We start from the raw sequence: 16406 nt of genomic DNA on the forward strand, positions 1-16406 counted from the left end.
ACTTCTTGTCAGTCTGATTTTTAGCTGCCTGTATTTCCTTGCCCCTGCTTCATTTCCTGCATTTCTAAATTTTCTCCTTTCCTTAGTTAGATTGAGTATCTTGCGCGTTAGGCTTTCTAGTGAGCTTTGCTCTTACGTCTATTACATCCTCTGCTGCCTTCATTACTTCATCTCTAAATGCTATCCAATCGTCTTTTATAGTGTTCCTTACTCTTGTTCCAGCCAATCGTTACCTGAGTTTCATTTTGAGACTATCAACTAACTCTTTTTCTCAGTTTATCTAGGTCCCGTCTCAAATGGTTCAAATGGCTCTATCGGACTTAACATCTGAGGTCATCAGTGCCCTAAACTTAGAACTACTTAAACCTAACTAATCCAATGACATCACACACATCGATGCCCGAGGCGGCAACGGCCTTGCCGCAGTGGATACACCGGTTCCCGTCAGATCACCGATGTTAAGCGCTGTCGGGCGTGGCCGGCACTTGGATGGGTGACCATCCGGGCCGCCATGCGCTGTTGCCATTTTTCTGGGTGCACTCAGCCTCGTGATACCAATTGAGGAGCTATTCGACCGAATAGTAGCGGCTCCGGTCACAGGAAACCATCATAACGCCCGGGAGAGCGGTGTGCTGACCACTTGCCCCTCCTATCCGCATCATCAGCTGAGGATGACACTGCGGTCGGATGGTCCCGATGGGCCACTTGTGGCCTGAAGACGGAGTGCATGCCCAAGGCAGTATTCAAATCTGCGACTGTAGCAGCAGGGCAGTTCCAGACAGAAGCGCCTAGAACCGCTCGGCCACAGCGGCCGGCGCAGGTCCTGTCTCCCCAGCTTCCTAGCTTTGTCTTATGTCTCAAGTTTTATTCCTCAGTTCAAAACTAATAAATTATGGTCAGCGTCCACATCTGCCCCCGGGAACTTCCCAGTTTAAAATCTGGTTCCGAAATCTATCTTTCCTTTATGTAAACTGTTTGAAGCCTTCCTACGTCTCCACGTCTCTTCCACGTACAGAGCCGTTTTTTATGATTTTTGAACAAAATATTACCTATGGTTAATTTATTCTCTGTGCAGAATTCTACCAGGCGGCCTTCCCTTTCATTTCTTCCCCCAAATACATATTCTCCTGTTATTTTTCATTCACATCCTTTTTTTTATATATAATTCCAGTATCCCATTACAATTAAATTTTCGTCTGCTTTTAGTATCTGTACACTTCATTTTACCCTATCACGCATTCTTTTAATATCTTCATCGTTTACGAAGCTAGCTGTCATTTATACTTGTACTGTTGTGGTCGGTGTGGCTTCGTATCTGTCCTGGCTGCGATAATGCGTTCACTATGATGCTCACAGTAGTTTACCTGCATTCCTATTTTCTTGTTCATTGTTAGACCCAATGCTGTCTTTCCCCTATTTGTTTTTGGATTTATGAACCCGTTCGCGCCCCATCTGCAGTACTGTTCTTCCTGCGACCACCTTTCATTAATTTCCATTATATCTAACTGGAACTTATCCATGTCCCTTTTTTAAATTCTCTGGTCTACCTGCACCATTAATGAATCGAACATTCCACGCTCCGACCCGTTGACTGCCAGTTTTGTTTCTCCTCATGGTGAAATCCTTTTGAGTAGTCCCTGCCCGGAGATCCGAATGGGAGAGTATTTTACCGCCGAAATATGTCACCTAGGAGGATGTAATTACCGTTAAGCATTACAGTAGAAAACCACACTGAATACAGAAGGAATGCATTTTGCTTTTATACCTTCACTTTATTTTCTTACAACTCACTACCGTCCTACAAGCTTTCCAGTCCACTGTGAGAAATACCTCCCCTTCTTCAGTGATAGCCTTTCACACATAGAACTTGTAAATTACCTGCGGAATGTACTGCTAGTGCCCCTACTAACTTAGTGTAATGGAAATGAAAACGTAAGAATCATAGTTAGTACTAATCGATGGAACCAATGGTCGGGAACTATACCGGGATCTGGCTTCAAATGCAGTAAATTATGTGATAAGAAAAATATATTTCATATGTAGTTATGTGATGCTTGTAGTTGAGAGAGACCTACCGACAAGAAGTAAGTACTGAAGGATTAGGGGAGAGTGAGTAGACCAAAAAGGAGGTAGGTAAAGTGGTGTTCTTTACTTTGCAGGAAGTGGACAGAATGAAGAAGTCTCACAGCTCTGGCGGCCGTGATGGCGAGAGAGATCTTAACAAACTGAGTGCTGGCCCCAAGCCTTGATTAAACTGAAATCGCTGGGCCTGTTTATTAAGTTTTCAGATAACTTTAATTCTCTTTATTTCGGTAGACCCCTTAATTACACTGTCGCAGAAACACCGCGTTTGCAACACTGTACTGGGCTTGTCCTATTCATTTCACGATTATACTCACGGTATTTCTTGGCGACAGCTGTTTTGTTTGGTTGTTTTAGTAGTTCCTTGCATCTTTCCTCACCCGTTATCATAGTCCGACTCACGTAAAACATGTCACATTCGCGTGAAATGCGGTACACACCCGGCTTTCGGAGACCTAGATCATCTTTCATATTACAAACGAGACACTATATCGTTGTTGACGGGAGCTAAATATTCTGGGTGCCATGTTTCCATAGGAACCTATCTATCTTTCCGGATATTGGGCCACCGTATGGTAGTTAAACGATTCTCAGTTTCTCTTTCTGCGTCTCAGTCTTAATTTCTTTCTCAGGCAGTTCCGATTTTGGCTACAACACCGGCTCACTGTAACGATCTGAGTACCCACACCTTCGTAACACAATTAGTAGGATCTGTAATTATCTAGGAAGGCTCTCCTTGTCTGAAAGTATTCGAGCTCTATGAACTAAAGCAATGAGCGTCGAATTTCTTTATGACGAATACTGATGACTCAAGTTGTGGAGGTGTAAGAAATGGTGAATTCGTTTTCTATAGAGTAGTCAAAAAGAATATGAAAAGCTTGTAGAGTGCTGCTGGGTAGTTTGTGCTGAGAAGTAATTGTTTGAAGAAAATTCGACACGTTGCTCCGTTTCCGAGTTAATTAGCATTGAAGTCAGCAAGTCAGACCGTTGCGCGAGCAAATTCAAGCGGCCCGCCTGAACGGTGTCGCTAAACGTGTTCATCGTTTGGTTCTCTAAAACTGAACGAGAGAGCGATACAAAAATTGGACATGGAACGGTAGTAAGGATCGAACCCGAACCAAAGCATGAGTCGTGACATGCGCTATAACTTATGCTGTGAGAACAACTGATGCTAATTGTGTCCGGCGGGCACTTGAATGGTAATTGCAAACGTCGCAATAGATCGAATTCTTTTAATAATTAATTCTCAGCACAAACTATCCTGCAAGACCCTCACAAGCTTCTCAGACTGTTCCTGAAACCACGTATATACAATATGACTCAGAGATCCGTCCGATGTTCTCTTAACTAACAAGTCGACGAAAGGTAGTTGGCTCTCTTTTTCAAGTCCCACTGAATTTTGTTTTCAGATGGGTAGATCCTAAATGATCCAGGAACTCTCCAATTTTTTTTGTTATATGTGGCCTCATCACAAACGTAACTTAGTCTATGCGCAACTGAATATTTGTGTAGCTTCTTCCAGACATTACTTCATTATTCAACTGCATCATCTGTAAAAAGTCTGAGGTTACAACTAATAATGACCGTAAGGCCACTAATATACACCATGAACAACAAGGGTCCCAACTCACTTCCCCGGGGCACATGAGAAGTTACTTCAATATCTGTCGATGACTCTCCGTCCAAGATATGCTGCATCCTCCCTACCAAGAAATCCTCACAACTGTCGCTTGATATCCTCATATGATCGCTTTTGATCTTCTTTAGTTAGACAGAAACACATTGCCACGAATGTTTCCGTTTTGCAGTTGCATCAAACACGACTCTACTCTTAAAGTAGCGAGTGAATGTCACTGAAGACACACACATTCTGAAGCACGAATTTTTATAACGTCTGGACAAACATGGCGAATTGAAGGTAGTGAAATCTGAGTTCGCAGGACAGGGCGGATCAGGTTCTGGTTGTGGAGGGGGACGTAATCAGTTACTGTTAGTTGCACAAAACACACAAACTTCTTTTCATTGATTAGTTGTCGTGAAATCAATAAAAAAAAAAAAGGCACCTCATGTTCTAATGAAAGCACGAAAGCCGTCTGACCATGAATAGTAATCATTCGAAACCGGTAATGGTACCTTTTGAATAAAGGAACTTAAAACAAATTTGTGGCTGCTAGCTGTCTCAACACCATCAACATCTGCTTTCAAATAACAGCCACGAACCATGTCATCACACGACAAAATTGCAAAAAATGCACTAATAACGAATATTACCGTCAAGTCATCTTCGCTTGTTACATGGATCCAATGTAACGTCTTCTGAGAGAACTGCGCTGCTTGTGCATAGCTCATCGGAGACATACACTAGAGAAGATCATCTAACAATAGCATCTCTCACGTGTTCAGTTCGCTTAAAAATCGTAAACTGGGCCGACACTGATGCTTTTGCCTATTTCGCTCCTAAAGGTACTGACGGCTACAAGTGTTCACTGTGATGTACATTGCCTTCCTGGGGCATACAAAAGTCTCATACTCGGGAAATCGGCACTTCATATTTCCATTCCGCCATCCAGATTTAGGCTTCCGTGTTTTAATTGACCCTTCGAGCCCCAACAACACAAAGAAATTTAATTTCTAAAATTTTCACAAAATTGATCCTTGCCATCATAGTAAGCAACGAATGCCAGAAGAAAGTGGCAAAAAGTAAACAGCTAATAGTTTTTAAGTTCTGGTTTCACTTTGAAGCTATTGGTACACACAATATTCAGTAACGCATTATTTCATGAAATTATATTTGGAAGCAATTTCGCATGTTTCCTAGGCACGATCCCACATCTCCAAACTTCCAAGAGCTCACAATGCCTAAAACAAATTATAGTCCCAAACAACAAGCAAAACTGGACCCAAAATTTAATAAATTTGTATCACAACTACGTACTGATGCACTGGTTTCATTTTGAAACCACTTATAGAAGCAGTAGTTTAAACGCAAATTTACGTAGCAATAACTTCAGATGTAAAAAAAATTCCAAAATAGCAGTTTTATTGCCCAGATCGCAGTTGATACATATCCCGATTACTAGTTTCAGCAAAGTTATATTGCCATCTTCAGATGGTCGGATACGTGAGTTATAAAGCCCCTACGCGTGGCCGTTGAAAATATGGCCAGATGGCAATGCGCCACAAGTAGCGGCTTTATAATTCACGTATCCGATGATCTGAAGATGGAAAAATAACTTTGCTGAAACTAGTAATCGGCATATGTATCAGTTACGATATGGGTTATAAAACTTCTATTTTGGAAGCTTTTTTACCTTGATATAGCCACCGCTCTATATCTGACAATGTCAGGTAATTACGCAATATTAGATGTACTTACTTTTACCGTCAGTGATCTTCTCAACATGGCCACTATAAAAAAAAGTCACAACCTCCTACAGCAACGTACACAATCTTCGATCCGACTGTTCTTTGAACGCTGTAAGTGACTGCTACAGTGCATTATATCCATAATAGAAGTACTTTAGTGTGCCACTAGATGTCTCTGTCTTGCAATGGGATGGTTTCCTTGAAACGGCGCGCTCGATTCAATCCGCATCCTTTATCCGATCATGTCCTTTGTCTCTAGTGACATCATCGACGACGGGACGTCAAACCTCAAACATCCATCCTTCCTCGGTTCCACAAAGTGATGACATTGGGCTGTTTGTCAGCACATTCAATTTACATTACCGCCTGGCAGAGATTTTTCAATTATAACCATAAAAGAAATTAACGATAATCGGTTATCGTTGATGAATAGGCAGTGTTCCACCTACAGCTTCTTTGATGTTTCCGACTGTACTGTGAAATGTGTGCCCGAGTATAAACCGAAAAAGTATTTCCATGGGTGCTGGTAGAGGAAGACAATGAATCTTTCCGAGCCTGCTTATCTGCTGGCTTCAATCTTTCTTCCCTCTCTCGTTAGGTGCCACTCGAATGGGCGCTGCCTCTTTAGTGATGCCTTGCACCTGACCTAGATGGGCCCGCCCCTTCGCACAGTCCCGCTCCGCCCACACCATAGCTCCACACCCTTCCCACCCCCCACCCCACCCCACCCCACCCCCGCAGCGTCGCCACAACTGCTCATTTATTCGGCGTCGTCTGCAAACTTTAGCATTCGTATGTATTCTGTTCGCACTTTTCCCTCTCTTCTCCCGTTTGTTTCCGTTTCTTTCATTGTTCTCTCACATACAAATGATACAATAATGGCTTTAAACTGTAATCCTTAACACTAACTTACCTCCATCTTTTTATTTTTAACACTCGCGCTAGCTTTTTCAGTATATTAACTGCCTGTCAGCTACTACACCTTATACCGCGAACTGCCATAGGTTACTCTGGGTCCACAGACATTCATCTGCCTCTGCGCCCTAAGAATCACTGAAAAATATCTAGTACTCGTAGATTGCAGTCATTGTTATCTCATATGTTAGTCTCTTCCCGTTGCAGTCATCGATGTGACGTAGAAAGAATGAGTACTTGTTAGCCTTGCCGCAAAGCTGTCTTTTCTATGTTTCTGTTTTCATTATGCCTACAGAATTGTTATATTGGACGCTGCAGGTATTCATAGTCATTTCTTGGATTTTCCAAGCACGTTTTCGCGAGGCTTAGGAACGCTTTTCCCGAGTGTCTATGAGTTCAGACTCCGCAATATTTCCGTTCCGCCGGCCGCTGTGGCCGAGCGGTTCTATGCACTTCTGTCTGGAACAGCGCGACCGCTCCGGTCGCAGGTTCGAATCCCGCCTCGGGCATGGATGTGTGTGATGTCCTTAGGTTAGGTTAGGTTAGGTTTAAGTAGTTCTAAGTTATAGGGGACTGATGACCTCACATGTTAATTCCCATAGTGCTCAGAGCCATTGGAACCATTTTTGAACCATTTCCGTTCCGCTCGAACGAACTATCCTTGTTTTGCGTATGTTGGATGTCTTATGTTAGACTTGACATGATATCGAGACGCGTAAACAGCATTCCGTTAACGCACGTAGAAATATTTTGAAAGCAAGCCCATTTATCGGCAAACTGCATCTTCCTACCCATAAATCGAAGTCCTGTTCTTACGTGATCGTTACACTATATTTTTGCGTACGCTGTTACCCCCTAAATACTTGTTTGACGTAAGCTCCACTACGTGTGTCTCACTAACGGTGTAGCCATGACTACTGTACTACATTTGTACGTTTCATAAAACACACTATTTTTACACTTAAGAACTACGTTTCAGTCATTTTCAATAGAATGGTATCCCTTCCCAACATCTTACTGGATCTTACCACAAAGTTTATTTGTCTAACTTTCATCATCTGTGAAAAGTCAGAAGTTTCAATTAACAACATTCACTAAAATATTTTCTGAAAACTGTGGTGCACAGCTTCAGTGTATTTATGGAACGATATAGGCTCACGAAACCACCAGAAACTGCTGCATTTTGTGTTTATGTGCGGACAACCAGTTTCGTTCAAGCGTCCATCGTCAAGCCACCTACACATTAACAAGAACGTTTATGAAATAGTACACGTCAAAATAATTAACGCGAGCTATTGTATATAGGAGACAGTTGCCATTACATCAAGTTATACGACGTTTCTTCGGCGTCAAATACGTATGTACTCTCAGATTCAGCATCCAAAATGAAACAGTTAACAATACGTTGTGCGTAAAGACATTAAGAACATTTTATACATATGTACACACGTTGCAGATATACACAAATCTGAATATCTTTAACTTTTACATGCGTCTATTAACTAATCAATTCTTCTATTAGTCACTAGATGCACAAATTGTAAGTCCATTTCACTTTCCTGTATACCGTCTCACTAAATTCGTATAACAAAGTAACAACTGAACGAGCTGATGTTCGTTTACATACGAGTACAGCTATTTGGCTTAAAAGTTCGGTTAATCGATCATAACCTCATCAGAGATGCATAACGTACATCTGCGTCCTTGTGTATGGACGGAAATAAAATCAGTGAAACAGAGGAAACCACCCGGACCATCAAGCCTTGAAATGTACAATGAGATGCAAAAAGATTACCCGGTCCGAATGATTTGGAGTGTGAGAACAAAGCATTGCTCAAAGCTCAGAAGTGCCAGTGTTCACAACTCTAGCTGCCTGTGGAGCTACAGCTTGGTGTTTACATCGTCAAGTAGAAACAATATAATAGTTTCAATATGTCGAGATTCATTGTAACTTAACTCATCGTATCATTTCTTTTGGAAATCATTATTCGAGTACTTAGAAACGGTCAAAACGAACACCATGTTGTTAGAATTACTATAACAACGAGCGTTTCAAATCTGTCTCAATGAGTGAGCGGCCGCCGGCACGGTAGACAAGCGTTTTCGGTCAGAGGGTTAGCTGGTCTTTGTAATATAAGAAATGAGTGAATAGATCAATGATGAATTTGAACGGGTGTCAAGGGACGTCCATGAAAAAATGCAACGAACAATAACGAATAAAATGAAATTAAAAAAAGAAAAAAATGAATAGGCTGACGGTTTACGAAAGTAAGTGACGAGCTTTCGAATCGTAATGTCATCTTTCTTTTTCTTATTTAGACGTAAGCAGATAACATTTTAAGCCTTAATTCGCTATAAATTGTGCAGTTGTAGGATTTTCTACGTTATAACCTACAAACAGACAAATGGTCATAGTAAAAATATTCAGAATAGATGTAATTTTCTGTAATTACTTCGACCGCCACCTGGTGTGTCTAGAATTTTCAGCTAAGAGAAAGGTAACAACTGATTGGCATACGTTACAGATTTGCTTCAAAATGGCTGTTATGAATGTTCGCGAGCAATAATTGCTCTCTTTGAAAACGGTGTTAGTGCACTTGAGATAGGACGTCTTTAAGGTGCTAATGCTTCCACAGCAAGGCGATGGATTGGGCGTGACGTCCAATACCTGGAAGACCACTAGTACTCTACACGGAGACAAGATGAAGAATTGGTCAGGGTGGCCCATAATGCTCATTTGTCACTCATCCGGGAACTAAGGAGAGCTTCAGATTTCCCGGGCACGTCAAGAACTGCTCTCAAAAAATTAAACGACCATGGAATCAGGTCCCGTCGTGCTCTTATCAAAGAACCGTTGTCTGACGAACAAGCCGTGGACAGTAATTGTGAGTTCCTGGGAAAATGTCGATTGGAGGAAAGTACATTTCTCCGACGAGTGCACCACTAAATCCACGAACAGAGGTCCTACTCTTATTTACCGTACAGATGGGCAACGATATGACGCGGGCTCCGTGGCAACAGGCGCTAGAAGTGGACGCGTAAGTGTGAAATGTTGGAGCTGGATGTCTTTCATGGGTGCAGGAAACTTGGAACATATCCAAAGCAAGTTAAATTCAGCATGCTATGAACATTTGCTTGAAAATGTAATCATCCCTGGAGCTCGACTTCGGTACTACGAAGGACGTCTCACCTACCAACATGATTATCATCCGTCACACACTAACATTAGGATTCAAAGCTGGTTTCAAAGAAGGGAGAATATTCAGTGTCATCCGTGGCGTCGAAAGACACGTAATGTCAGTCCCATAGAGCACGTACGGGCTCAGCTTACAAATACCCTCCTCCGGAACTGTGAATGCCGTATGGGATTTGGTTCATTCTTCATGGGAGAGAATTGCCATGGATGAGGACTTTTTCCATGGACTTGTCAGTTCTATGCCTCGAAGGACTCAAACTGTTCTTGATGTCAATGGCATGCCGTTAAGACACTGAAACTATACGTAACTACTCTTCATTTTATTTTATTTCAATTTTCTGTAAAAGGCCTACATTTCTTTCTGCGCGTTATAAGATTACGACGTGTGAACCTTTGTTTGTAAAACGATCGTTGCATCACTGCAGGAGGTAACGCAAAATATATAATATCTATCATCCCGATGCAGTTTTCACCTACATTGCAGTAAGGTGTGAAATGACTAATCGACCAAAAACTGTCATAGCTTGTGTGACCCGTTTCTGCTGGCTTTGCTTCAGTTTACTTGTTTTAGTGTATTTTTCGTAATATTTGAAAGAAGTGTGGTTGAATTATTAATGCAGTTTTCCATGTTTTTGATTACATTTGAAAATGACGACTCAGTGCGTTGAAAGTAGTTATGTAACTTTTTAAATAAATTTTTAATGACTATGGCTTCACGACCGTTTGTGGTGTCAAGTAAACATTTTAAGCTTATAAATTTACTGAGCCAACAATATTAATTTCAAAATACAAATCTATTTGCTACTGTATTATTTATATTTTTATGAGAGATCAGATGAATATCACCCTGCAAGGAAGATTATTTGTATTTTTATGTGAGATCAGATAAATATCACTCTCCAAGGATGATTATTTTTATTGTTGTGGGAGGTCGGATAAATATTACCTTCTAAGGAAGATTATTTTTAGTCATCAAATTCAGAAGCTTTAATTAGTTATTTACTGAAGAGAATATTGAGAAAGTAAAAACGAAAAAGAATATATGATTTACTAACAAAAAGTAAATAAAGCACGAAACATTTTCGTAGCGATAAATTAAAAAAAAAAACTTCGGTATGGTTCGATTCAGCACATAATACAGCTACAGGTACAGTCAGCTAACACGCTACCACAGAGCTACCGATCTCTTCATTTTAGCGTAACGGTCGACTAGGCCTACCGTAGTCGAAAAACGAATATTAAACTGGGAACAATAGATACTGGAAGGCGCAACCATTCGCTCGTGTAAACCGCGCGTAAGGACCTAGGAAAATACGGCAATCAGCCGATACGTTTCTCTTAGCTGGAAACTATAGAGACAACAGGTGTCGAAGTAATTATAAATAAATAAATAAATCCATTTTCAGTATTTGAATTATGAGCATTTGTCTATTTGCTTAAAGATTAGACTATTATAAAATGGAATCTTTTGAAAGAATGTGGAACCTAGAAAATCCTACAACTGCACAATTTGTAGCGAATTAAGGTTTGAAGTATTACCTGCACAGGAGTAAATAAAAAAAGACGCTTAACTCAAGTTAGGTTCGAACTCCCCCCTTTACGTTCGTAGACCATCAGCCTATCTACTGTTTTTAAACTTTCCTGCTTATATTTATTTAAGAAGGGATGTTGTCGGGGAGGGGCAAAGTTGGGAGGGGTTGTTTTAAGAGGCCTGGCCGCGATGCCTCCATCGCCGAAAAGGAACATATGGTAGGGATGAATGACCACAGGGGAACACTCATTTATTAATTGACAAAACTAAATCCATCTTTCCATGACTTGTCTCTGAAGAAAAGAAAACAAACACAAAGTTACACTTCTGGAATATCCACATGTGGCGTCGATGATCCATGGACTCCGCCGCCCTATCTTCACGGCATGTCTTCTCGTAATGTCGTGTAGGTACCCTTATCTTTCCGTCTCCTACGTGTGAACGTATCAAATTTATCTCCTCCAATGAATAATCCAGCTACGGGGCGGATCGTGGAAGATGCTTCGCAAGAAGTTAGAAAAGTTTGACTGTACTTTCAGCTCTTCACAATAGCACAATGACGGTTTTTAAATAGTTACAACCATCCACGAGACCTATGACATCACCTGCAAACAAATAATGAAAAGCGTGAAATCTCATCCACGTGACAGTGTTGTGTTTAGTCCTCGGTTAATAAACAGCGTCCGGGTAGAGGAAAGTGCGTGAATTGATATAAACGGGTGACATACGTGAAAAGAGAGTCAAAGTTTCACGCACAAAATACCAGATCTCTTCCGCCGGCTCTCAGTGTAGCCGGTGTTCCTCTGTATCCTGAACGTCGCAGTTCACACATCAAGGCGAATCTGCCAGATGGATCCTACGGAGTCTCCCTCGAATAATCTGTTAGCAGTCAAGTACCAGGTCGAAAGTGCTTCTGTATCTAGCTTTACCGCGTTGACAATGCGCCATACTACGTTCCAATGCAAGGTAGGACATGTCAGTTCGACGACATTACGCGACTGGCGGCAAAGTAGACTGCTATAGATGTCACTGGCCGTTGGTAAGTGAGAGACAGGGAGAAAGTCCCGCAGGCAGCTATCTATACTCCAGATGAAATCTCCTTTGGGTACTGGTATCTCAGTAAGGGCCACCGTAGGGTCAGGGGAAGATGGCGCGAGAGCCCCCACCAGTAAGCCTGTGAGGCTGGTAGGGCATCGCCGCCAAAGCTTGAGGCGCATACCAACATTTAGAGACACTGCCCTATCATGAACACTGACAAGGCCAAGTCCGTGACGTTCTTTAGGAAGCGAAGCTTAAACATCATTCCAGTGTTTACAAATGAACCGAATACCACGGCTACGACCTATGATTTTACGTATCGGTAGCGTTCGTGCTACGTGCGGAATTCCTGATGGCTGATAGACATTCATAAATTCGGTCTGGTGATGAAGGTCCAAAGCACAGAAATGATGATCCACATGTCCAGCATGGATGTGTTGCAAGAGGCTCCAATAATTAAGGGTCGTCGTGCGTGAGCTGTCGTCCGTGAAATCGATACCAGAGCATTTTATTACACACTCTGGGTGGGGCGAGGTTTGCAAGTATCATTCCAGTGCCCATATTCAAGGCCATCCATTTATGTGCCTTTATACTGCTCCTCGAAGCTGCGCCATTAGTAGCTAACCAGCTCAAGGCTCTGCGTACATCATGTTCGTCACGAAGAGTTAACATCAGATCATCTGCATACGTAGCGCACCTAAAAATGATGCCACCAAGAGACAAAGGCGGCGTCGCAGACCGCACAACAAAGGTTCTAATGCTAAAGCGTACAGTATTGTCAATAACTGGTATCCCTGTCTAACAGAGCTGTGAATCTGCAAGGTGTTCGACAGTCTACTGTTGACAAACACTTCTGATGTTGCGCCACATAGGAGACGGAGCACCACCTGTGCGAAAGCTCCCGGGTTATACATATTCTGAAGAACATACGACTGCCGCGATCAAATGCTTGACTGAAGTCTACCGCAGCCAGCACTCCCGGTACACGACGCACCGTAATCAGGTCCCTATAGTGGCACAGGGCTGCGCGGATATTACGAGTCCCACCCATAGATGCCTGATCCATTGATAGGACGCGAGACGTATTGCATAGGTGCCATTCCCTCAAAGGTTTATGATAATTATTACGCACATTTATGAACCTTTGCGAGATCTAAACGCTCGGTAATGCTCTGTGGCAGCCAGGATACATGTCCATCTGACAATTATGGGTCAGCAAGGAGCATTAACGATAACATCATAACAGGCAGTGTTGTGCAACCTTAGTAGGGACAAGATCCGACTATTCGGGAGTAGGATCTTACAATCTGAGAAAGTGTTCCGAGACAAACTTCCGTCATACTGTCTGCATCTACATCTACATCTACATTTATACTTCGCAAGCCACCCAACGGTGTGTGGCGGAGGGCACTTTACGTGCACCTGTCATTACCTCCCTTTCCTGTTCCAGTCGCGTATGGTTCGCGGGAAGAACGACTGTCTGAAAGCCTCCGTGCGCGCTCGAATCTCTCTAATTTTACATTCGTGATCTCCTCGGGAGGTATAAGTAGGGGGAAGCAATATATTCGATACCTCATCCAGAAACGCACGATCTCGAAACCTGGACAGCAAGCTACACCGCGATGCAGAGCGCCTCTCTTGCAGAGTCTGCCACTTGAGTTTGCTAAACATCTCCGTAACGATATCACGGTTACCAAATAACACTGTGACGAAACGCGCCGCTCTTCTTTGGATCTTCTCTATCTCCTCTGTCAACCCGACCTGGTACGGATCCCACACTAATGAGCAATACTCAAGTATAGGTCGAACGAGTGTTTTGTAAGCCACCTTCTTTGTTGATGGACTACATTTTCTAAGCACTCTCCCAATGAATCTCAACCTGGTACCCGCCTTACCAACAATTAATTTTAAATGATCATTCCACTTCAAATCGTTCCGCACGTATACTCCCAGATATTTTACAGAAGTAACTGCTACCAGTGTTTGTTCCGCTATCATATAATCATACAATAAAGGATCCTTCTTTCTATGTATTCGCAATACATTACATTTGTCTATGTTAAGGGTCAGTTGCCACTCCCTGCACCAAGTACCTATCCGCTGCAGATCTTCCTGCATTTCGCTACAATTTTCTAATGCTGCAACTTCTATGTATACTACAGCATCATCCGCGAAAAGCCGTATGGAACTTCCGACACTATCTACTAGGTCATTTATATATATTGTGAAAAGCAATGTTCCCATAACACTCCCCTGTGGTACGTCAGAGGTTACTTTAACGTCTGTAGACGTCTCTCCATTGATAACAACATGCTGTGTTCTGTTTGCTAAAAACTCTTCAACCCGGCCATACAGCTGGTCTGATATTCCGTAGGCTCTTACTTTGTTTATCAGGCGACAGTGCGGAACTGCATCGAACGCCTTCCGGAAGTCAAGGAAAACAGCATCACCTGGGAGCCTGTATATAATATTTTCTGGGTCTCATGAACAAATAAATCGAGTTGGGTCTCAGACGATCGCTGTTTCCGGAATCCATGTTGATTCCTACAGAGTAGATTCTGGGTTTCCAAAAACGACTTGATACGCGAGCACAAAACATGTGCTAAAACTCTACAACACATCGACGTCAGAGATATAGGCCTATAGTTTTGCGCATCTGTTCGACGACCCTTCTTGAAAACTGGAACTACATGTGCTCTTTTCCAATCATATTGAACCTTCCATTCCTCTAGAGACTTGCGGTACACGGCTGTTATTAGGGGGGTAGTTCTTTCGCGTACTTGTGTAGAATAGAATTGGTATCCCGTCAGGTCCAGTGGACTTTCCTCTGTTGAGTGATTCCAGTTGCTTTTCTATTCCTTGGACACTTATTTCGATGTCAGCCATTTTTTCGTTTGTGAGAGGATTTAGAGAAGGAACTGCAGTGCGGTCTTCCTCTGTGAAACAGCTTTGGAAAAAGGTGCTTAGTATTTCAGCTTTACGCGTGTCATCCTCTGTTTCAATGCCATCATCATCCCGGAGTGTCTGGATATACTGTTTCGAGCCACTTACTGATTTAACGTAAGACCAGAACTTCCTAGGATTTTCTGTCAAGTCGGTACATAGAATTTTACTTTCGAATTCACTGAAAGCTTCACGCATAGCCCTCCTTATTCTAACTTTGACATCGTTTAGCTTCTGTTTGGCTGAGAGGTTTTGACTACATTTACACTTGGAGTGAAGCTCTCTTTGCTTTCGCAGTAGTTTCCTAACTTTGTTGTTGAACCACGGTGGGTTTTTCCCGTCCTTCACAGTTTTACTCGGCACGTACCTGTCTAAAACGCATTTTACGATTGCCTTGAACTTTTTCCATAAATACTCAACATTGTCAGTGTCGGAACAGAAATTTTCGTTTTGATCTGTTAGGTAGTCTGAAATCTGCCTTCTATTACTCTTGCTAAACAGATAAACCTTCCTCCCTTTTTTTATATTCCTATTAACTTCCATATTCAGGGATGCTGCAACGGCCTTATGATCACTGATTCCCTGTTCTGCGCTTACAGAGTCGAAAAGTTCGGGTCTGTTTGTTATCAGTAGGTCCAAGATGTTATCTCCACGAGTCGGTTCTCTGTTTAATTGCTCGAGGTAATTTTCGGATAGTGCACTCAGTATAATGTCACTCGATGCTCTGTCTCTACCACCCGTCCTAAACATCTGAGTGTCCCAGTCTTTATCTGGTAAATTGAAATCTCCACCTAAGACTATAACATGCTGAGAAAATTTATGTGAAATGTATTCCAAATTTTCTCTCAGTTGTTCTACCACTAATGCTGCTGAGTCGGGAGGTCGGTAAAAGGAGCCAATTATTAACCTAGCTCGGTTGTTGAGTGTAACCTCCAACCACAATAATTCACAGGAACTATCCACTTCTACTTCACTACAGGATAAACTACTACTAACAGCGACAAACACGCCACCACCGGTTGCATGCAACCTACCCTTTCTAAACACCGTCTGTCCCTTTGTAAAAAATTCGGCAGAATTTATCTCTGGCTTCAGCCAGCTTTCTGTACCTATAACGATTTCAGCTTTGGTGCTTTCTGTCAGCACTTGAAGTTCCGGTACTTTACCAATGCAGCTTCGACAGTTGACAATTACAGTACCGATTGCTGCTTGGTCCCCACATGTGCTGACTTAGCCCCGCACCCTTTGAGGCTGTTGCCCTTTCTGTACTTGCCCGAGGCCATCTAACCTAAAAAAAACCGCCCAGTTCATGCCACACAACCCCTGCTACTCGTG

At 42.4% G+C, this 16406-nt stretch overlaps 1 protein-coding gene and 1 pseudogene across 1 annotated transcript in view; one reads left to right on the plus strand and one right to left on the minus strand.

Annotated features, from left to right (window-relative positions):
• Positions 1-16406, minus strand: part of LOC126484447 (uncharacterized) — a 729699-nt gene that overhangs the window by 677262 nt on the left and 36031 nt on the right. The window lies entirely within an intron of this gene.
• On the plus strand, positions 408-525 carry LOC126485311 (5S ribosomal RNA; annotated as a pseudogene).

The sequence above is a fragment of the Schistocerca serialis genome, chromosome 6 (assembly GCF_023864345.2).
Source record: "Schistocerca serialis cubense isolate TAMUIC-IGC-003099 chromosome 6, iqSchSeri2.2, whole genome shotgun sequence".
NCBI classification, from domain to species: Eukaryota; Metazoa; Arthropoda; class Insecta; order Orthoptera; family Acrididae; genus Schistocerca; species Schistocerca serialis.